Source organism: Ochotona princeps, chromosome 10 (assembly GCF_030435755.1).
Source record: "Ochotona princeps isolate mOchPri1 chromosome 10, mOchPri1.hap1, whole genome shotgun sequence".
In the NCBI taxonomy this organism is placed as follows: Eukaryota; Metazoa; Chordata; class Mammalia; order Lagomorpha; family Ochotonidae; genus Ochotona; species Ochotona princeps.
The window spans coordinates 67,479,296-67,497,021 of NC_080841.1; positions in this window are offsets into that span (position 1 = coordinate 67,479,296).

Consider the following 17,726-nt stretch of genomic DNA (forward strand, 5'->3'; position numbering starts at 1 on the left):
TCCTCCACTTCATCCTGCTTTCCTTTCTAGAAGAAACTGCTGCTTCCCCTCCTACCACACAACGCTCCCTCCATCAGCCCACTTCTCACTTTCTCTCTCTCTTTCTCCCCTCACACAACTATACCTAGGAGTTCTCTATCGACTCAACATTTTGTGAATCCCCTTGCTAGCCTACAGGCTGGAAATGCTAGCTATTCCCTCCCTCCCCGCCCCCGCTTCCCTTGCAGCTATGGTACAGTTATGGGACTTAAGCTCTACTCATCAGGAGTCCTGCCCACACATTGAACCAGGCTCTGCTGACACGTAGAATCAAGGATCAGGAAGATTGGAATGCTGATTTCCAGCCTTGGGTCCTAGGGCAGCAATAGTCACAGTGGGAAAGGAATACCAGCATCCAGAGCGAGTGGTTTTAGGGGTGAGGCACTGTGGTATCTGGCACCCCATGGGGTACAGTCTTGTTTGTGTTCTTCCTCTTAGAGCTTCAGCCCTTCCACAGAATCTAGAACCTATCTCCCCAACCATTAGATGTGTGTTTTTCCCCCTACTACAATCAGCCAGAATTGATATTTGCAATGTACCAGCAAACACTTTATATCATACACAGGGCTGTCCTATGTCCTTTTCCTCAGACAGGCATCCCCATTTCCTGGTGGCTTCCTATGCCTCTCTTCAATTGCAGGTCTCCATTCTTGCCTCCCTTCTCTTTTCACCCCTTCTCTGCATGACCCCTGCCATCAGTACCTCAAGCTTGGGCTCCTCTGGAGATCCAGGACAGACACCTTGTACACAACTTGCAGATGTCTGTTCAATGCTCATGCCTACCTCTTCTTAACCCCCTCAATCTCTTCTTCTACATTACAAATTTCTATGAATGGCATACCTGTCTCCCAGACACAGGATTATCAAAGTCATCTCTGAGATGTGCAATCATCTAGCTCCTGCAAGGCCCAACAGAGGGAAAAGTCGGAGTCCACACAAGGCTGCAGCCATGGCAGGCCTGAACTCTGCACTGTCCAGCACTGCCCAGCCCAGAGCTCCCAGACCGATCCACATTGTTACAGCAGCACAAAGACAAAGAACTTGTAAGACAATAAATAATTGGATAGGGCCTTTGGCTGTTAAGCCACCATGTCAGTGTATGTGGGTTGGAGTCCCAGTTTCCTGCAGATGTACAGCCTGGGAAGCAACAGGTGATGGTTCCAGGAATTGGATCCCTGGCACCCCTGTGGGAGCTCCCTGCTTCCAGTTGGGCCTGTCCTAGTCCAAATGCCAGCCACAGCAGGGGTTTGAGGAGTGAAGCAATAGATAAAACCTCTTTCTGTTCCCTCTGTCTCCAACCCCCCTTCTTCTTTTTCTCAAATAATCAAAATAAATGAATACAAATTTTCTTAAAGAAGGAGAAGAAATCCAGTTCATGGGATATAATCTATCACATACCAGGTTTTTTTAAAGATTCATTTATTTTTATTACAAAGCCAGATATACAGAGAGGAGGAGAGACAGAGGAAGATCTTCCATCCGATGATTCACTCCCCAAGTGAGCACAACGGCCGGTGCCGTGCGGATCCAGAGCCAGGATCCAGGAACTTCCTTCAGGTCTCCCACATGGGTGCAGGGTCCCAAAGCATTGGACGGTCCTCTCCTGCTTTCCCAGGCCACAAGCAGGGAGCCGGATGGGAAGTGGAGCCGCAGGGATCAGAACCAGTACCCATATGGGATCCTGGGGCATTCAAGGTGAGGACTTTAGCTGCTAGGCCATGCCGCTGGGCCCCACATACCAGTTCTTAAAAAACAAGCAAAGCAAAACAAAAAACTACTCAACTTCAACTCAGTACTATTCATCTGCTCTTTCCCTTTTTGTCTATGAGGGATTTAGCCAGGAACTGTCATAAACATATACACAGATAGGTACTTTCATACAGACAAGATCTGCACTGTTTCTTTGATGTGGTTGCTCCTGGTAATCACTCTATTGCTAAAGGCTATCCAGTCCTGGAAAAAAAAATCTTCACAAGTGTTATAGTTTGAGTTTGTTTCTGGAAGACTGGAGAAATATCCCAGTTGATTAGCCTGGATCTCTTGTTAAGCAGAAGAGGGGTACAGAGCTGAGAGGGGCACCCACACCACCTCCGGGCAGATCACTGTAGTTACCATGGCATCCACCTGCTGTTGGGGTTTAGAAAATGACCTTAAGCCCTTCACTTACTGAGAAGAGACAGAGATGCTCTTTCCAGGACTCAGACCCTAGACACCAGTTGAAGCTGCTCAACTCTGCTCTGACTGTCCCTCTGGGGAAAGTCCCTGTGTCTCCCCGCTTCTCTGCCCCTGCTGCCTTTGACTACTGTGCCTATGGTGCTAGCTCTCAGACCCTCTCCCCTGCGCTCTCTTTTCTTTCTCCTCCTTCTCCCCTTTACCCTCCCTCTCTCTGTCTCTGCTTCCCTTTTACCACGTCTCCCTCCATCTTCCAACTTGTAAGCCTCACAGCACAGTGCCTCTGATTGTCTTCTAGAACAATGTGCCTGCCTTGATGTTCCCACTCTTGGAGCCATCCAAAGAAGAGAAAAATCTCCCCAATTACTGTGTCTACTAAATAACAGGATGCCAGATGAAGAACAGTATGATTACTATGGTGATTTGTCAGCACACAGAATTTTATGTGCAGTTGGTCGGGCTGCGTGTGGAACGCCTGCTTTGCAGGAGTGCGCGGGTATAATTCTTGCTGTCTTGCTCCACAGGCAGTCTGTAATAATGATGCTATTGCATCTTAGGTTGGGTATTTGCTTTTCCTTTATGAGGAAAAACTTGCTCCTATCTGCACACATTCCATCAGGATATAATCTTTTCAGGAAGCTTCCTTCAGAGCCTGAAAGGCTGGCCATCCCACCATCTAGTCCAGCAGCACAGGCTACCCTGCAGCAGTACCCTCCGAGAATAGTGCTTCCAACTAGGTGAGGCTGGGGAGCAAGCACAGAGTTTTCTTGGAAGATTGCCTCCTTGTTCCAATTGAGGCATTCCCGTGCATTCTACCCAACCCATTAGAAGACAGAGTCCTTCAAGAGCTTTGATCTGGCCCCTCCCAGCATTGTTTTTTTTTTTTTTTCTAAATTGTACTTGGTGTTGGAGTCCTGTGTTCCTGGAAGCACTGCACAGAGACCACCAGCCTCTGACCGTTAGGGAGTGCTGGGAGCAGGTTCACTCTGCACCCGTTATCCTCTGTGACACCTACAGGGACGTTTGTTTTGATCCCTAATTGGCAAAATGACTTTCTTTTTATTCCAGGGTACTGCAAGCTCTGCTTTCCCTTGCTTTTGCTCCTGAATCATTTAGAGGCAACTGCTTTGCCTACTTCCGTGCACTAACCCACCACACCCTGGTCTTCTCCAGCTCTGGTTTCCTCTCTTGCTGATCTTATCCTCTTGTATTATGTGCATTTCTGGACATTTGGTTACATTATTTCCTAAGTGATTGAAAATGATTCTCTAGAGTGAACGTAAAAGCTAAGCTTTCTCTTTCTTTTCTTTCCTTCTCCTCCTCTTTCTTCCTTTTCTTCTTTTTTAAATTCTGGGAGATTTATAAGACCATGTAATTTAAAGCCAGTCAAAATGTTACTGGACAAACACTCAGACCCTTGCTGGTGGCGCTTGGGCATCCAATTCACTGGAAATAAGTATTGACAAAAGGAGAGAGTTTATTTCAAGAAGGTCTTGGGGAAAGAACTCAGGATACCAAAAAACATGCTCTGCCCATTCATCAGGCTGAGAATTTTTTTAAAAGAAATTTAAGATATATTTATTTTTGTTTGAAAAGCAGATTTACAAAGAGAAAAGATAAAACAGATAAAGAGGTCTTACAGCCGCTGGTTCGTGGCAAATATGACCGCAGCGGCTGGATCTGGGCCAGGCTGGAGGAAGCCAGGAGCCAAGAGGTTCACTGAGTTTCTCACATGGGTGAGGAAGTCCAAGCACTTGGTGCATCCTCTGCTACTTTCCCAGGTCATCAACAGGTGGCTGGAACACAAGTGGAGCAGCCAGGACTTCAACCCGTGCCCATGTGGAGGCTTAATCTACAAAGCCACTGTGTAGGCCCCAACAAAACAGGTTCTTAAGTGGGTAAAAGTAGCGATTGTTATCAGTCAGGTGAGTCAGGTGAAGATTTCCTTCTTAGCAGGGTACCATGTCAGTCATCTATTTCAGAGGGCCCCTGAAATTCTTATGAAAACATTACTATTCTAGGAACTAGTCATGAGTAGCTCTGCAAATATTATTACTTGGATTGTTGTTTGTTAAAATGTGAAAAGAGGTACAGCAAGTACAAGTTAAGCCACTGCCTGTGACCATGGCACCCCACATGAGGGATGCTTCAAGTCCAGCTGTTGAATTTCCCATTCAGAAATTTTGGCAAAGCAGTGGAAGATGGCCCAAGTACAGGTCTGCCCTGCCACCTGTAGGGGAGACATGGGTGGACCTCCTACTCTCTGACCTCAGCCTGGCTGTTGCTTCTATTTGGGTTGGATTAGTAAATGGAAGATCTGCTTTCCTTTTTCTTCCTTTTTAAAAATATTTATTTATTTAGCAATTTGTTTATTTATTTATTTTATGGAAAATCAGATACACAGAGAGGAGGAGAGGCAGAGAGGACTGGTTCACTCCCCAAGTAGACGCAATAGCCAGTGCTGAGCCAATCCGAAGCTAGGAGCTTGGAGTCCCCTCGAGGTCTCCCAGGAGGGTGCAGGGTCCCGAGGCTTTGGGCCATTCTTGACTGTTTTCCCAGACCATAAGCAGGGAGCTGCATGGGAAGCAGGGCTCCGGGATTAGAACTCATGCCCATATGGGATCCCGGCACGTTCAAGGTGAGGGCTTTAGCCACTAGGCTACCATGCCATTCCCCACCTCCACTTTTTTTTTTTTAATATAAAGATGTATTGGTTTATTTGAAAGGCAGTTACAAAGAGAGGGACAAAGAATCATCTTCTATCCACTGTTTGACTCCCAGATGGCCACAATGGCCAGGGATGGGCTAATCCAAAGCTGGGAGCCAGGAATTTTGTCCAGGTCTTCCACATGGGTGCAGGGGTCCATGCCCGTGGTCCGTCTCTGTTACCTGTCTCAGATCATTAGCAGGGAGCTGGATTGAAAGTGCAGCAGCCTAGGACTCAAAACAGCACTCACAGAGTGGCTTTCCTTGCTATGCCATGGTACAGGTCCCCGGAAGAGTTCCTTTTACCTTTTCCTCCTCTTTCTATAACTCTGCCTTTCAAATAAGTAAAACAAAACTTTAAAAAAAATTATAAAATGTTAAAAAGAAAGTAAGGTGAAATACCTGTACTGTGGTTATAAGAACCCACATAGGGCCCAGCACAATAGTGTAGTGGTTGAAGTCCTTGCCTTCAGCGCACCAGGATCCCATATGGGCCCCGGTTCTAATCCTGGAGGCCCTGCTTCCCAACCAGCTCCCTGCATGTGGCCTGGGAAAGCAGTCAAGGATGGCCCAAAGCCTTGGGACCCTGCACCTGTGTGGGAGACCTGGAGGAAGAAGCTCCTGGCTCCTGGTTTCAGATTGGCTCAGCTCCAACCATTGCAGCCACTTGGGGAGTGAACCATCAGACAGAAGATCTTCCTCTTTGTCTCTCCTCCTCTCTGTATATTTGCCTTTACAATCAAAATAAATAAATCTTAGAAAAAAAAAAAAAGAACCCACATAGGAAGGCAAGATATCTTAAACGTCTTGCTTGCAAACCAGTATGTAAATATATTGAACACCTTTTTGAATGGGGAGGGTATAAACAAACCAAAAGAAATAAACAAAAATCAAAATGAATGAACCATTTTGTGGTTTGCTCTTTTGCTGGTAGCTGCCATTATGGAAAGTACTCTAGAATGGCAGGGTGAAGACAGTCAGGGAAATAACCAACCCCTCACCCACGTGGTAGGGCAGCTTAGTACAAGCTGAGTCTATCAGCAAGCATCCTTCCCTAACACAGCCCTTGGAATGGTCACCTCTGACATACTGCTACTGTGCAAAATAAGTGGTTTTGGAAGCCTTTTCAGGGTGGGCACCTTCATGTGGAATGAAGATAGACTGGCAACATCAGGGACCCTACTGTTCAATGGCCTTCAACCGTTGCTAGGTTCAGGTAGGACTCAGTTCCACACACAGTAATGAGAGCTCACTGTGTGCCAAGATATGGTGAGGGTAGGACAGGTAAAAGTCCAGGTCTCAATGGCTAGGCTCATTTAAAGTTTGAGCATTCCTAACCTCAGGGAGTCATCATACATGCTCTTGAGAATACGATAAAAGTTGCGGATTCTTGGGCCCAGCACAGTGGTTCAACTACCTAATCCTGCCCTTTCAAGTGCCAGGACCCCACATAGGCGCTGGCTTGTCTTGCCTGCTCCACTTCCCATCCAGCTCCCTGCTCATGTCCTGGGAAAGCAATGGAAGATGGCCCAAAGCCTTGGGACCTGTAATCATGTAGGAGACCCAGAAGAAGCTCCTGGCTCTTGGCTTCAGATTGGCTCAGCTCTAGCAATTTTGGCCACTTGGGGAGTGAATCAGCATATGGAAGATCTTTCTGTCTCTCCTTCTCTCTGCAAATTTATCTTTCCAATAAAAATAAATAAATGTGTTTTAAACATGAAAAAATGTTTCAGGTTGTGAATCTCTCTCCAGAAACAGAAATATGTATATACAACGCAGTTTTCTGTCTATAACCTTCCTTCTGTGCTGGTTGATGGGTCCCGGGGAAAGATCCTTTCTCCTCTACTCCATAAACATCTTATAATTAGATACTTACTAGAGCTAGCAGCAGGTACATGGCATTCTCATATGTGGTTTTTTCACATTAGCTCAATTCATGCCTAGTTAATTCCTAGGGCAACTCTGTAAAGAAGACTCTACTGTTTTGTCATTGGGCAAAGTGAAAGTAATTTTAGCATTAGTAAGTAGCAGAGACAGAATTGAAACTCAGGTATGGCTGACTCCAGTGCTACCACTCACGTCACCCAACTCTGTCTACATTAGACAAGAGCGTGCTTCCAAGCGAAAGTCATAGCTTTCACTATCTTGCTCTTCGTGTAAGAATATGTTTTTATCCTGAAAGACACACCTGAGGGTGTCCAAAGGCAAAAGGACTCACCGTCTGCAGGCTGCTCCCTGGCAGCGCTTGCATCTGCAGGGTAAAGCACCTGGCACTGTGTGTGCACCTCCAGAGCGGTGGGCAAAGCACAGTGTGGTGGCAGTTGGAGAAGCTGGGTGAAAGGATTCAGGAGTATTAGTCTGTCAGTGTTCTGTAATACATACTCTGTAGTATTCTTACCATTTTTGTACATTTGATATGATTTTATTTCAAAAGTTACAGAAAAAAAAAAGAAAGTGAAATTCAACCTCGGCACTTGGGTTACCCCCATGCTGTATCCCCAGGCTCAGTTGGTTGAGAGATCACAGAGACACACCCCCGAGGCTTCCCAGAGACAATTTATGGTGCCTACAGGAGATGGTCACGCCCTCTGACGGTGAAGCCCCCCCCCCCCCCCCCCCCCCCGTCAGCCATTCACTAAGCTTTGTTGGTTTTCTTGGAGCACGGGGACCTGGGCTTAGGGTTGGATGGGGAAGGAGAAGGCGCTGTAGTAGTGGAGACAGTGGGCAGACAGATGGGCTGAGAAGTGTCCCTGACTGCTGCTAAGCTGATCCATCTCAGAGTTTTCACACACACCTCTAGTCTGCACTTCCCTCTGCCTGTTGCCTATTTCCTGGCCTCAGTCTACAACAGGGACACCCACCCCCAGCTCATCTCAAGCAACGGTGTGACTGCAATCCTGGATCAGCAATTACTGATCATGACGTGAGGCCTCCAAAGACCTGTGCCAGACCATGCCCTGGAACCTGTCCATTTTTACATAGAAGAAAGCGCAGACCTGGGGACGGCAAGCTGTTGTCTCCTCGAGGGTGTTGCTTCCCAGACGTCAGAGGGTGCCCCAGGCCCTGTGTCCCTGCCCCAGCCAAAGCCCGCAGACATCAGACAGACAGACAGACAGACAGACACACACACACACACACACACACACACACACGGCAGTTTCACCTTGGACTAGGCTGCAGAACTGCGAACCACAGCACCTCCCTTTCACACGAGTGGCAGCTCTTGGGTGTTTACTGAAAGCAGTGGTCACCCTGCCACATCCCGGAATCCCCAGGACAACTCAGAGAGAGAACGTGGGGAAAGCAGAAGGTCCTGCGGAGTCCCAGGCACCCTCAGCTGCTGGTACTGGCCTCACCCACAGTGGCCACCTCTGCTATCGGTGCCAGTTTCTGACCACGCCCTCTGCTGGGCCGACCGACTCACTACACTCGAACGGTTCCTCTGGCAACTCAATCTGCAACTCGTTCCGAGACAGGAAGTGACTCCTGGCTTTGTCCGTGGATGTCAATTATCCTGAGTGATGAGGCCTTCATCCTGGCGTTCCCTGGGTGCATCAGACATGCCACGGGCCAAATGTCAGGGAGACCTGTGGAGGGAAAGCCACGAAACTGAGCAGCTTGTGTCCTGGGGGAAGGGCGCACCTTGCCCGACTTCCTGTTAAGGTGAGAGTGCCTAAGACTCCCGGGCTGCCTGGTGCCCAGGTGCTTGGAGTGAGGGGGAGATCTATATTTTTCCGAGTTCTGCATGGGTGGGAACACCTTGGGAGTGTGGTCCAAGCCACTCCCAAGAACACATGCATCACCCCAGTTCCCACTGCCTCTGCCACCTGCTTCGCAGCCTACCCTCAGCCTTGCGGAAAAGCTGGGAAATCCAGGAGGGAGATCACTGCGACTTTCAACATCCTCAGAAAAGCGAGCACCTCAGACCACTGACTTCCATACAGCTTCGGCCGCTGAGCTGTGAGTCGCAATCAGGTCGCTCCCGGGATCTGGGTATAGCAGAGGGAGGGGATGCCACCTTGAATATCCAGACTCACAGAGGGAGGGGCAGCCATCTCCAGACCTGTTTGCCCACGTGTAAGGTGAAGGTCACCTGGCCACTCACAGGTAGGAAGGGAGCCTAGTGCCCACCAGCCTGGCACACAGAAGCCCACACAATGAATGTCCTCACCATCAGCGATACTACACAGCGTCGCATTTACAACCATGCTCCATGTTGGCTTGGTTACCAGGCAGTCTGCCAGCTGGGGTGTTTCTGGGCCCAGCTCAGTTTCTCTCCTGTGGCACTGCCTGCACCACCTCTGGCAAGCACTGCTGGGTGTCTCCCACTGGGGAATCACCCATGGGCCATAGGGCCACACACTGTCACAGCTCTGATCATAGCGGTAAATGGTGACACAGTTCAACCGGTCACCGAGGACATGCTCCCAACCCCCAGGGAGAAAGCCACCTTATCCGTGTGGCTCCTCCTCACCCAGGCAGGAGCTGTAGAGCTGGGAGCTTGCAGGATGCGCAAGAAGCCCCAATGCATCTCATCCCAGCTGGCACCATGGTACCCTGTAGGATGGGCTGTGAGCGCAGCTAGCAGGTACTGGCAGCTACCAGCCTACTCTTTCTGCCCTCAGAGTTCATGTCCCCAACCTAGAGGAGGCACTGCCCAAACCCATGGCAGTGTCACTGGACATTCCATAGATTTGGTGGTCACTGCCCCCTGCCCCAGGATGTTGCAAGTGTCCCCTCAGGTACCTGTGTGCTTGGTATGTTGCTCCTTCATGTAGCAATCAGCAGAGGTGGCTGTACCACAGGGGTGGAGCCTCAGTGCTGGAATCCACACTTCAATAGGAAGGACACTAGATTATATGACGTAAACAAAGTGGGACATAAATAAATCATAAAAGGGAGCAAGAAAGAACACTACAAATCAATTATGTTGGACTGGAGGTGGCCCTACAGCCTTCCCAGACCCCTGAGGCCTCGGGCTCCACGAACTAGGTGCTCAGATCCAGTGTACAGGAGGGCAGCTGGGAAGCCCATGTATGAGCCAACAGCTCCCACCTACGGCATTCCTCAGCTGGGAGAAGGGGGCTGGGATGGGCTTTGGTAGCCTGGCTGAGATGAGCTTTGATGGGGTGGGATTCTCTGCATTTTAGATACCCAGGACCCCCTACCACTCTCCTTGCTCCTGAAGGAGACACTCTTGGCCTCAGCAGGAATCACATGGCAAAGCTGGGAACCTGGGCCATGGTGAGCCCCCAGCCACGCCCTAGTGTCCCAGCTGTGCAGAAGGGAACCTCCCTGCTGACCCAAAGCCCGCTCACTCCTTATTCCATTATCCTCCACACAGGAGCATATCTAGAGAGGACAGGAGGTGTCACCAAAATTATTTTTAAAAAATTTCATAAACCTGGAGGTAGCTTTCAGTGACAACACAGGCTTTTGTCGGGGCTGAAGGTTCTTCTGGAAGCATCACACTAGGGTACCATTGCAACTGAGACTTTAGTCACACTTGACATCTTTCCTGGGATGTCCAAAGCAGTGATTACAACCTGTACACCTGTTAGTTCCAGAGCAAGACAGCAGTGATCAGGAATTGAATCACTGTGTCTGAAACTTACTTATTCCCAGTGTAAAACATTTACTGTAAAAACCAGCACCATGGGCCTGGCGTGGTAGCCTAGTGGCTAATTCCTCACCTTGCACGTGCCGCTGACATCCCATATGGGTGCTGGTTCTAACCCCGGCAGCCCCACTTCCCACCCAGCTCCCTGCTTGTGGTCTGGGAAAGCAGTTGAGGACAGCCCAAAGCTTTGGGACTCTGCACCCACCTGGGAGACCCAGAAGAGGCGTTTGGCTCCTGGCTTCAGATCAGCTCAGCTCCCGCCGGTCAGCCACTTGAGGAATCAGTGGATGGAACATCTTCCTCTCTGTCTCTTCTCCTTTCTCTATATCTGCCTTTCCAATAAAAATAGATAAATATTATTAAAATTAAAATAATAATAAATAAATCTTTTTTTAAAAAAAGCAGAAGCAAAAAAAAAATCCTCTTTCATGAGTATACGGTGGAACAATTTGTTTTTTTTTTTTTACAGTGGAACAATTTGAAGAAAACAACGTTGTAAGATGTAGGCCTGCAGATTTGCAGACATGTAAATTATTTATGGATGCTCTGCTGTTTATTCAATCCAAGTAAAAATCCACATGAGGGAAATAAATAGAAGAAGGCACAATGCTAAGTAAGGAAGCACCTATCTGAGGACATCTAAGATAATCACGGAGAAAAAATATGGTGATTATTCCCGTGGTATGTGTTTTTTTTTTTTTTTCAAAATGTACTTTGTAATAAAAATAAACTGCTCTGTAAAAGGCTTATTTAAGTCTCAAGGAGAGGTGATCATGGGCTCAGCAAATCTTTCACCAGCTGGGTACAGAGACTCTGTGGTTTACAATGGGATCACATCCTGGTGAACTGAAAATACAGTAAGTTGAAAATACATTTAGTGCATCAATCTACTAACGTCATAGCTTAGCCTTGTCTGCCTAAAATAGGTTCAAGACGTTTACATCAGCACACAGAGGGCTAAATCCCCTACCACAAAGCCTGTTTGATGCCAGCGTGCTGAATACCTCCAATAATTTATTGACCATCTGCATCCAAACAGCGCCAGCAACATGGCACACTGTGGAACCTCAACTGTGTCCCTTGTAACTGCGGGTCTGATCAGGACCTGCCCAGTATCAGGAGAGGCGAAGAACCACACATGGACTGACAAGAAACTCAAATTTTAAAATGCCAAGTCCAGTTTCAACGGAGTGAAAATAGCTTTCCTGCCATTCTGAAATCAGGAAATCAGCAAGTGGAACAGGGGCTGTGTATGTACACAAACATGCAAAGGACACATTCAATTAGTGATTTCTCATATTTTTATTCATCGTCATTTTTTCTTTCCTCGTTCAGTACAGCTATGCACAGGGAGCACTGTCTTCAGTGTCTCCATGACTACTTAAGCTGTTGTCAGGAGGATAAACTGGCTTCAGTTAGCCTCAGTTGGCCCCTATTCCATCAGCATCCACAGCAAGCTCAGCCTCCCTCCATCCTCACCGGTCACCTAACTCCACCCAAAATGCAGCCCATCTCCCTACACCCCCATCTGGGGAGGCACCGAGATTCTCCAGAGCTTATGCTTCCCAGAACATGAGGGCAGATGTGGGTCCATGACCTGTAACACTGCCCCTGTAGACAATGATGAGATTGTGTTGATGCTTTTAGGGGAGGGGCCTCTGGGCAGAAGGTTGACTCTCAAGAGGTATGGCCTAAGGAGTGATTTGGGGAGAGAGTAGGGCAGGGAGCTTAAGAGATTGGGCAAAGGGAAGATAGCCTGAGGCTAGTGTGGGTGCATCATGGCAGGTTGGTAGAATGGGCCACTTAGCGGGGAAGGATCCTCACAGAGTCCCTACCTCTGTGTCCAACTGCCAAAGGCACTTCTTTCTTCAAGAGCTCAGAAGTCAGTTGCCAAGTGAAGGAACCTCTGGATGCACAAGATGATGTTGTAGCCCCAGGGTTAGCACTTGCTAAGGATGATAGACCCAGATGTGGCACCAGCCCCTGCTTCTTGCAAGTGTTCTCTTTTGATGGGCCTGCTCTTTCAACGGCTCACGCTATTTTTAAAACCCAAAACTAACCCTCTCTAGACCCACCACTGCAGCATGATAGCTAATTTTCCCAGGGATATGGCTGGACAATAAAACCAAATCACATATTCACAAACTTTCTCTCTTCATTCCTGAGAAGTGTATGTGTGTATGTGTGGCAAGAAGCATGGTCTTGTGCAGGGTGTTGTGAGTGAACACACAGTGTATCTCTCAGTGAAGGGAACTGGTGGTCTGGGAAATCCATGGGGGCCAAGTTATTTTTACAGCTTCATAATACAATTTCTGACTTCCTTGCTTGTCAAGGTTGTGATGAAAACTGGAAGAATATTGGGAAGGCAATCTTGTCTATAGCAGGTGGAAACATGATTAAAGTATTCTTGTGAGTATTCTAATTTATTTTTTAAAAAAATTCATGACTAAGGGCCAGCATTATGCTGTTGTGGATTAAGTAAGCTAACATCATAATGCTGGCATCAAAATGAGCTTCTCAAGTCCCAGCTGTTCCAGTTTTAATCCAGGACCTTAATGATGGGTGTCTGGGATCACAGCACAAGATGGATCAAATACTTGATCCTGCCACTTAAGTAGGAGATAGAAGTGGAGTTTTACACCCCTGGTTTCTGCCTTTGGCTTGACCCCAGTCCTGGCTATTGCAGGCACCTGGGGAGTGAATCAGCAGATGAAAGATCTTTCTCTGTTACTCTGCCTTTTAAATAAATTCATGACTTAGAGATTGGGAATCTGCACTATGGAAATAGCATGACAACAGTACAATAATGATTTCTGTGTAATTATTTGCAGATTTTGTGTTCTGTAGCAAAAACTGAAAATGAAGAAATATACCCAATATTGGGGCAATAGTGTAATACATCATGGTTTAATCACACAACAATGTTATAGATTCATCAAAATAAAAGAGGAAACTGCCTCAAGCAGTTTGTAAAAAAAAAAAGAGAGAGAGACTGTGGCTTAGTAAAAAAGAACAGGACAGACTGTCTAGAATCTAGAGTTCACATGTCTGTGGGCGAGGGTCTGCAGCTGAGTGACGGTCCAAGGTTGCATATTTGTTTTAGGATTTCCTTGAGACCGTCATGAGCTCACTTCTATGTGTGGGTCAAACTCTTGCGTCCTGATCACCAAGCATTAGCTGGCTGACATCAAAGTGGTACGTAGCTATCAAGGTTTGTGCCACATCAACTGCTATAATTTGGTTCCCCAAGCAATTCAACAAAAGATTGAGGCAGTATGCCTTTAAGGTCGACCTCCTTCCTCAGAGAAAGGGGCTTCACACTGGCTACCTCTGTTATAGTCTTTATCTTCTGTCTCTTATTTTCTCAATCACATGCCACCCCCTCTCCATCCCTGTTCATGCTGTGTTGGTCATGGTACAAACACAGCCATTCACTCCATGTGAAGGAGTCTCTGTGAATACAGCGGATAGAGGTCATGGGTGCAAATCAGCTCATACTGTCTGCTTCTCTGGGTCAGACAAGGAGGACTGGGGCCCTATGGTGCATTGTTTGTGTGATTATATGAGCGTTACATGGGTGTGATGACCACACAAGCCTGGAGAGATTTACAAGAGCCATGTGACACTAGGGGTTGATTACAATCCAAAGGAGAGAAAAGGAGAATCAGATCAAAAAGGGAAGCAAAAATAAACCAAGAAGATTGTAGTTAATAAGACTAGTGGTTGGGTACAGGCATTTGTCATGGTAGTTAGAATGCTGCCTGTGACACCCTGATCCTGTATCAGAGAGTTTGGTTTCACTTCTCAGCTCTGGCTCCTGATGCCAAGCTCATTACAATGTGCACTCTGGAAGGTCACAGGTAATGACTCAAGTAATTGGAGACCTTTCACTCAGGTGGAGGACCAAGGATGAGTCCTCAGATGCTGCCTCATCTCCTCCTAGCTTGGCTCTTATGAGTGTTAAATGAGTCCCATGGTCCAGCATGGCTTGGTCCATCACCTCTCCCAGCTCTCACACAAACTGGAGGGTGCTGTAGTCCCACAAAGGTGAGCCCACACATTCCCCACAGAATCTGCCCCCAGGTTACAGTACCTGCCGGCATACATGCGGGTCAGGTCTGAGGGTGTGCCAGGCTGGACCAATTCATAACATATACTGGCATAACCAGGATGGGATGCAGGAGGGGCTGGGTTGGGCCAGAACACCATCCAGTTCACACTGGAGCTGAATAGAGAGATGACTGGGCAAGGCTAGGCTGCAGCACCAAACAGCATAAGCTCAAACTGGGGACAGGTTGGATCGAACCAGGCTGAAGCACCCAGTGGTGGATGTCAAGGTGAGATGAATCATGCCAGTCTTGGGGGAGCTGGGTGCTGGGTCCATGAGCCCCAAGGACAGAGGGGCTCTTCAGCCTACCTGCGAGGTGGTGACTGGGTCCATGAGCTCCAAGGTTGAGGGAACCAAAGGGTCTAGGTAACCTGGCCCAGGTCCAGGAGCCCCCCTGCATGGTAGATGTTAGGTCCATTAACTCTAGGAGTGGGGGGATCTGGCGAGGCTCGGGTCACTTGGCCCAGGTCCTGGGACCCACCTCCAAGGCAGTAGGTGCTGGATCCATGAGCCCCAGGGGTGGGAATTCAGTGAGGTCTGGGCTGCCTGTGCATTGGCGCCAGGTCTATGAGTCTCGGGGGGAAAGGAGTCTGGTGGCTCCTGGTTAGTCTGACACAGGATCTTTGCTACACACGCACAGCAGATATTGGGTTCATGAGTCCCAGGGGCAGGATGACCAGCAGAGTCCAGGTCATGTGGCCCAGGTCCTCGGGCCTGCCTGTATGGTAGGTGCTGGATCTGTGAACCCCAGAGGTGGTGGGTTCCAGAGGGCCTAGGCCACCTGGCCCAGGTCCCTGGGCCCACCTGTGTGGTGGGTGCTGGGTCTGTGAACCCTGGGGGTGGGGGTTCCAGCAGAGTCCTGGTCATCTGGCCAGAGGCCTTGGGTCTACCTGCATGGTGGGTGATGGATCTGTGAGCCCCAGGGTTGGGGTTCTAGAGGGACCTGGGTCACCTAGTCCAGGTCCATGGGTCCACCTATGAGAACTGGTCCTTAGTGTAGAGGACAGAGTACTGCACATGGTAGCTCATTGGGGCCTGCAGAGAACATCTTGTATCAAAGCAGAGAATGAAGAACAGAACATATGGACAACTATGCCAGCTAAATGATTACAGCAAAAATCCAGGCAAATGGAAACTCTAAGGTCGACTGTGTCAGCCAATGCACATTGGAAGGAGTCCCTCATCCATAGACAGTGAGATTGACAGCATTTCAGAACTATTGCATCCACCTGGGCAGAGCCCTCAGAGTGTGTACCACATTATGACCCTAGGTTGATATTGGGTGGCCGTTCCCCATCCTTGGGTACTGGGATGGTTGGGAGACTAGGTATGGCCTATCCTCTTATCTCCCCTCTCCCCCACCCCCCAGAAATGTAAGAAGAAATAGAAAGCTTGGAAACAATGATCACACCCACTTCTCCCTAACTCTATATCCTTCCCACCCTGATCAACTACATGAACATCATCTAAAATAACAAGAATTTAAAAAGAGCTTAAAAAAAAAATCAGCCCATAGATCCAGTTCTGTCATGTTCTGGTAGATGCTGTGGCCCAGCCTGATGTGGTCCACCCCCTCCTCTGGCACTCGTGAGCAGCTACTGTGGCCCAGCCAGGCATGCCCCTCTACTAAGCCCAGCCCAGGTACCCCCCACGGGGAGGTGCCTTGGCCTGACCCAGGCATGCCCTCTGGTTTTCCCCCTCTAAACCACCCTATCTCAGCTCCCTTGTCTATCTGCAAGTGCAGTGACACCGTCTTTGGAAGTCCCCAGAAGACATACCTCCCCTGTGAAACATGCCCTCAGTTGCTCCCACTCTAACACCTCCCCAGATATCCTTCCCCAGGTAATTTGCAACCCCCTACCTGGAGGCTAAATGCCATGTCCCAGCCTGACACATGTTATCTTTTAGAAAGAAACAGAAATAGCAACTAAGCTGGCATACTGGTTTAGCTAACACAGATTTGGCATTCACCAGGGCCCAGAATGTCCTCTAGCTACTGGCTGCTTTTCTCCCAGCAATGTGACACTTGGCCTAGGTACAAGGCAACCTAGGCAGTTGCCTATAGTTGGAGAGTTAGGTGGATCTGAGTGAAGCTGCAGTGGCTGATATCAGGTAGCCTTGGTCATGTTTCAGCTGGTGAGCTGGCCAGGGGTGTGGTGATATGGGGTGCCCTTGCTCATGTTCCTGCCAATGGGCATACCTGAGCCCTTCCAACAAGCTGGCCCCAGGCTTCTACAGATAGCTACTGGCTCGACAGCCCAGGTGCACTAGGCTTTGGAACCTCTGTTCATCACAGTTGTTAATATCCCAGTGTCTCCCACTCATCCATCCATTTGTTTTATTAGTAGCATTGTTTACATAAGTTGAGGAGGATTTATGCTGTTATGGGTCTCTGATTAGAGCAGGGAGGGTGGAGCTATGGAAGAAGATGAGTGGCACAAATGTTTCATTTTTTTCCTCCTGTGTCCACAGGGATTGAAGGGGAGGGGATCACTGCTGGCTGTCAAACTACATCAGCACCTGGGGTGAGAGACAGTCATTTGATGACACCTTAGAGACCCCTATGTGTGGAAGAGTGTTCCAAAGGTGTTGCTTGAGTGGCTTTGATAGTTCTAAGATGTTGGTTTCTTTGCTCCAGGGATGAGAAAATCTTTCCAAGGTCTACTGGTTGACAAAGCCCACCAGGAACATGCTGGCTTAGTCAGGAGAATTGTTCAACTTGTTCTGCTTCCCATCCTCTGATGAGGCAGTCCCCTGCTGGCCTAGATGAGCTGGTTGTCATGTTCCCTGTGCGCATCCGGACATACTGTCCACTGTGCAAGCATTAGCAACTGAGGAGGCCCTGTCCCCATACATGCTCTCCAAGGTCAGACCACACATCCTGTGACTTACCCTGTGGCCAGAGTCTGAGTCCAGTGGTCTAGTTGGGGAATCTCCCAAGAAACCTCTCCTGAGGTGTCCTCAGACCTCAGTGCGGTATTTGGTTCAGTCGGTCACCCACATCAGCCCATGTGCATACTAGTGAATGCAGTTGCCTGGTCATTTCCCCCTCCAACACCACTTTCTGTGCAAATTGTTGAG